General features: G+C 45.3%; 1 long non-coding RNA gene across 2 annotated transcripts; it reads left to right on the forward strand.

Moving 5' to 3' along the window:
• Window positions 1-792: 792 nt before the first annotated feature.
• On the forward strand, window positions 793-5012 carry LOC142740505 (uncharacterized). Of its 2 annotated transcripts, XR_012880741.1 has the most exons (6): window positions 793-850; window positions 1667-1731; window positions 2178-2309; window positions 3142-3208; window positions 3407-3983; window positions 4779-5012. It is a non-coding gene; the product is annotated as an uncharacterized LOC142740505 (long non-coding RNA). The 2 variants fall into 2 exon arrangements; XR_012880740.1 differs by having other exon boundaries at window positions 3407-5012.
• The last annotated feature ends 1295 nt before the right edge of the window (window positions 5013-6307 follow it).

Below are 6307 nucleotides of genomic sequence, written 5' to 3' on the forward strand. Positions count from 1 at the left end.
CTTCGGCCGTTTTTGGAGCCGTTTTTCATTGTCTCAATAGAAAAACAGCTCCAAGAACGTTGGTAAAAACGCCTCAAAAAATGTTTGTGGTTTAAAAAATGGCTGAAAATCAGAGGCTGTTTTCCCTTGAAAAGAGCTCTGTATTTTAGAGACGTTTTTTAGTTAAGTGTGTGAACATACCCTTACCATTGTCTGAGAATTGCAGCTGTCAGTAATGTGGAATGTGACTTCTCAGTCGTTTTCAATATGATGTCTAATTTAATTTAATTAAATAGTCTTAAAAAGCTACCGTATATTATCCTAATAAGGCTCAGCAGTAGCCAGGGCCGGCCTTAGGGGTGTGCGGCCTGTGCCATTACATAGGGTGCATCCCTCCAGCAGGTGGAACGGGGCGCTGCGCTGGCTCCCTTCCACTGCTTGTGTTTTAGAAGCGGCCGGGCAACTCAGCAGCTGCCTTTCCGCCTGGGTGCGTCTCTCACTGACATCGCGTTTCTAGCAGCGAAAATCGGGATTCCTCTAGGAGATGGGGGCATTGGGGATTGGCATTTGTAAATTGCCCACATTGTGACCCCCCCTAACGTCAGTCATGGACACCTGGGCCTGGGTGTGACTGCAACCTCTTCACCCCTATAGTTATGTTCCCTGGGTTTACACTAACATTACAAAATGTTTTCAATGTCTGACTCGTCCTGTGATAGAAAATGAAAGGTGTGAAAGTAAATATATTATTATTCATTATGGATATGGGGTTATTTTATGTTTATTCCATTATGTATTTTACAGACATTTATGACATCTGAATATGTGGCACCAGTGACAGCCGACATGCTAGGGCATACACTGTATATATGTAAGTATTATAGCAAATGACAACCTATAGAAATTCTATAATCTGATGTCATCCAGAATGTTCCGATAGAGACACGTGACAAGACTGTGGGAACAAATTCCCCAATGTTGTTCATCCAGGGCCTGTCTTAGGGGTGTGCGACCTGTGCGGTTACACTGGGTGCATCACCTGTCACTAATGAATGGGGCGCCACTGGTCTTGATGTCTGGGGCACCCATTGCTTGAACACTCAATCCCACTCTTCATGTAAAAAAAGTAAAGGGCACTGCTCAGGATTCAGATACAATTCCTTGATAATGGATTACATTACAGTGTGGCAGACAATACTTGTCTGGCAGTGTTATTTGGGCACTGTATGATTGCAGTATTTGAGTACTATATTCTACGCCATAAAGCTGAATTCAGACGCTGCAGACTTGCTGCGCGGCAAAATTCACAAGTGTTACAGGTGAATAGTTACAGTCTCAAAAACTCATCCACATGTAGCAAAAGTAAACGCTGGGAATTTTGCTGCAGCTTTATATTATTATTATTATAGAAATGCTCCATAAAGAAGATATTATGGTATTAGTAATATATAAGGGACTTGTTATTTATGTAATTTCCTAATACACATTTGGCTTATGGGGGAGCACACAGCGCACACAGAGTGTCTACATTACCAGTACTGCAGTCTGTGCGCCACCATACAGGTCCGTCCACATGAATTTGCTGTGTACATGAGCCCTAATGTACATTTCCTTCATTGTTGGGTGGTCTATACTGAGCACACGTCTGTCTGGAGAAATAAAACTACACAATTATTGTTTTTTCCAGAACACCTTAAGATCGGCTGCCTGCTGCCAGGGGGACTCTCTGAAGCAATATTTCATCTATGCAAGGTGCGTCTCTTATTAGTTACTATATGCAGTATCCACCAATACCCTCCACAGTTAGAATGACACTTTTTGTATGTCCTGGGTCAGAATGCCCCTTTTGTATGGCCCCACAGTAATGAAGCCCCCTTTTCTAAGCCCCGACTCAGTCCTTTTATCCCCCATATTAATAGTGCCCCCTTTGCTCCTATAAAATAAAAAATTATACTCACCTAATAGACGACCAACCGGGTCAGACATTTCGCTTCCTCCCTGTGCCGTTATTGTTTGTCCAATTTCAGGGGCGTATGGAGCCCCAGAGCTGTGGGCCACCCCAAATCCCTGGACCCCAGCCGGTCATCCTATTTACCCCTTTGGTAATTTTACACTGGTTGGGGACTGGACTCTGTTCTAGATAGAAATGTTGCCATTGATTGAGATTTGTCCTAATACATTGTCTTTCTTTCTCCTAGAATTAATTCCTCATAAGAGTTAATGATAACCACACGTCCCAGGAGGGCAGATCAAAGATTAAGCAGAGCCCTCCACCTCACATCACATAACGTTCTACATTCAGTCGGATGTATTCAGTAGGAGAGTCCAAGGTCAGTGTATTTTATTAACTGCATCTCTAAATGATCACATAGTGTGTATTACTGGTCAATACTGAAGAGGGCACCACCACCATAGATGGCCTGGGCACACTCAACTTACACTGTCGATCCGGCATTTAGGGCCCAAACCTATAATATAAAAAAACAGAAAGATACAATCCCTAGTTTATTGACTGGGTGATATTATTTGGGCACTGTATGATTAAATTATTTGGACACTACATGGTGCATCATAAGGGGGAGGACGTCACAGATACTGCACATGTCACCAATAAACCTAAGGCCGGCCCTGGATGTGACACAATAGCTGCCACGTGACATGCCATCCACACGGACATGACCGCTGTGGCCTAGCAACTAAAGACAACAGAACCGCCAGCGCAGGAGCCACAGGGAATTTAAAAAATTAGTAGGGAAAATTTGTTATTTTTAGCCATATGCGGCTTAGACTAAGGTTTATGAAACTGTCAGAAAACCCCTTTAATAATTATTTTGTCTGTTGAATCCAGAAATCCAATTTACCATTTTCTACTCTCTCTACTCCAGTCCAAAAGACTCCACAAAAGACAAATTAGAAGTTTTCCATTAAGGATAAGATTATATAGAAGAATAACAATAAGCTCCTGGTCCCTGATACAAAATCTATACCAGGGTCCTCCAACTATTATGTGCCATTATACTGCTGGTGTTATTTGTGTGGCAGAGGGGCATTGGACTCGCCCTGTGATAGAAAATGAAATGTGTGAAAGTAAATATATTATTATTCATTATAGATATGGGGTTATTTTATGTATGTGCATTAAACCCATTATGTATTTTACAGACATTTATAACATCTGAATATGTGGCACCAGTGACAGCCGACATGCTAGAAGATCCACTGTATATATGTAAGTATTATAGCAAATAACAACCTATAGAAATTCTATAATGTGATGTCATCCAGAATGTTCCTATAGAGACACATGACAAGACTGTGGGAACAATCTCCCTGATGTTTTCAATAGGCTGAACATATATTTGTTGATATGATGAACCATACTAAGCGCACGTCATATTATCTTCACAGTTTATACTTTTTGTTCCAGAATTTCTTGAGATCGGCTGCCTGCTGCCAGGGGGACTCTCTGAAGTAATATTTCATCTATATGCGGTATGTCCATCATTAGTTACTATATACAGTATCCACCAGTAGCTCTGTACATTGAAAAAGTAATGAGCGGGCAAAATGCCAAGAAAGGCGTAGCAGTGGGGAACCTTGGATAGTTGGTAGGAATAGGCATAATGTAAGTTAGGGGTATCTATGTCCAAAATGCTGGCCACATGGCTCGGTTTGGGACTGAACGTAGGTGTAAGGTAATTGGGTGAGGGAGTGTAGTGGGATTTTAGACAGCTTTGGTCTGCCAAGAACATTTGCGATGTGTCAAGGCCTGGATGCAATAGACAAGGACTTAAGTGAGTTTCATTACACAGTCATAATCTGCAGTCATAGGTGATAATGGACACTGGCAGAATGTTTTTATATTTACAGCACTCAAGCGGAAAGCAATGGAAGGTGCCAGGATATTGCCACGTATAGAGCCCCCACAAGTCATGCAGCACAAGGACCTGGACTTGGGGTGTACTGGATTGTTTGGAGCAAATGGCATCAAGGAAGCAAGGCAGGTATCCTCAATGGTATCATTCTAGCAAAAATTTGAGGGAACATGGCACGATGATGGGCCAAGTGCCAGGATCCTTGCGCAGGGATCTAGGGTTGATGAAGGCAGCAATATCCCAGTAGGGCCTCATAATCTCAACATGGGAGAGGGACACCTTGGGGTTGCCAAAATGTTTAGAACACGGGGTACTGGCACAATGTTTGGAATTACAGGAGCAGCGCATCTGGATGTAAAGAGAAGCAGAAGAAGGCAACAGTAGCTGGTTGAGTCTGATTCTGATCTGTCAGATGATAATAAGTGGTCTGATGTTGGGGATAGATGGGCTAATGGGCAAGACGTTTAAGATGCTGAAAAAAATGTTTACGCAGGATAAAGTAAAAAGGTAAAAGCGAGGAGGCGTGATACCGAAAGCCAATCCTTTACTGGAAAGAGGGGGTAAAGTTTGGGGCCAGGAAACATGTTTGTTGATTTCTACCTACACACACTTGTCCCAGGAAATGTTGGGAAACATAAGGGAGGAAAGGCTTGTCTAGGTTTTGTGATGTCTATGGAAGATTTTGTTTAGTATTGAGGTGTAAAGGTGGTGGAGCAAGGACCCCCTTATTGATCAGGTGCCTATAAAATGGGATGGTGCCTGTGAAGCAGGCTGGTAAGTATAAAAAAAATACATCTGTCGCATCTAAAAGAGGCATCAGTAAACGATGAAATAGATAAGGAGTTGAGTGAGTTGCATCATTAAAGCAGAATCTGCAGGCACGGATGACAATGGATACTTGCAGAATGTTTTTTGTGCCTACAGGACTCAAGTGAGAAGCAGTGGAAAGGACCCGGATATCGCCACGGATAGGGCGTCCACGAGTCATGCAGCACAAGGAACTGGACTTCTGATGTAATTGACTGTTTGGAGGAGATGGCGTACATTTGCGAAGAATGTAGTTGGCTTTCGAAGCGCGTAAGCAGTCTTGTATCATCACTTCAACATGCCGTGTGGTTTATAAAATGTTTTTCTAATTAAGTCATCACATTGTCATGAGTATTGCTGGACCGTATTTTCTTCTGTTTACTGTATATTTATTGGACAGTGCTAACGCCATACAGCCCTCCCTGTAGAGAACACCATACAGCCCTCCTGTAGAGAACGCCATACAGTCCCCCTGCAGAGAACGCCATACAGCCCCCCCTGTAGAGAATGCCATACAGACCCCCCTGTAGAGAACAACATACAGCCCCCCCTGTAGGGAACGCCATACATCCCCCCCCTGTAGAGAACGCCATAGAGCCCCCCCCCTGTACGGAACGCCATACAGCCCCCCCTGTAGGGATTGCCATACAGCCCCCCCCTGTAGGGAACGCCATACAGCGTCTCCCCCCCCTGTAGGGAACGCCATACAGCGTCCCCCCTCCCAAAAAAATGCGACCTACAGTGTGTCCTACAAAATACATGTATCCCCCCTATCCACAGGATAGTGGATACATGTTTGATCGCTGGCAGCGAAAGCTGCTTCTATCCTCTCCTCAGGGTCCCCGGCAGTCACTGACAGCCGGAGACCCGACATTCAACAGCCCGATCGCGCGGGCAGTAAGTTAAAACCGGAGTCGTAAAAAGACTATGGCTCGGGTTTTAAGAACCCTGACCGCTAGCCGTAAAAATACAGCCAGCGGTCGGGAACCAGTTAATGGCAGAGCGGGGAGATACCTCCCTGCTCTGCCGTAGTGTTCAGTGGCGTCCCGCTGTAGCAGCCATAGCGGCTGCCAGCGGAGCCTCCGGCCATGGTGGGGGCCCGTGCCGGCGGGCGACACGGACCCCCTCATGCTGCGGGCCCCGGTAGTTACGCCACTGCTCAGTACATATATACAACACCAAAAAAAATCTCAGTGTTATGACTGCGGACCTCTGTCGCTCACTCTGTGATGAACGGCCGCGACCGCAACTTCCTGGCCACCTCCCCAGAGACCACGGCTGGCGCGGCCTTCCCTTCCTGGAGTGTGCGAGGAGTGCCTTAAAGGGCCAGCGTGCGCACTTCCTAAAAGTTTTCTATCCTACCCCAGTGCACCCAGGATTATAAAAAGGTCTCTGCCCTTCCATTCCTTGCTTGAGCGTTGGTTGTACTTTTCCCATGTTTGTATTGCAAAGGGTCCCTTAGTATTTTCCTGCTTGATCCCAGAGTTCCCGTTCCCTGCATCCTATTTCCTGTATCCCTTGCTGTTTCCTAACTGTGCATGCCTTTTATCAGAGTCGTGTGGTACCGCCGGCTGGATATGCCACGTCTGTGTGTCATCTACCATTCCTGGTGCCATCCGCTTCGTCTGGCGCAACCTGCCACACCT

The sequence above is a fragment of the Rhinoderma darwinii genome, chromosome 2 (genome assembly GCF_050947455.1).
Source record: "Rhinoderma darwinii isolate aRhiDar2 chromosome 2, aRhiDar2.hap1, whole genome shotgun sequence".
NCBI lineage: Eukaryota > Metazoa > Chordata > Amphibia > Anura > Rhinodermatidae > Rhinoderma > Rhinoderma darwinii.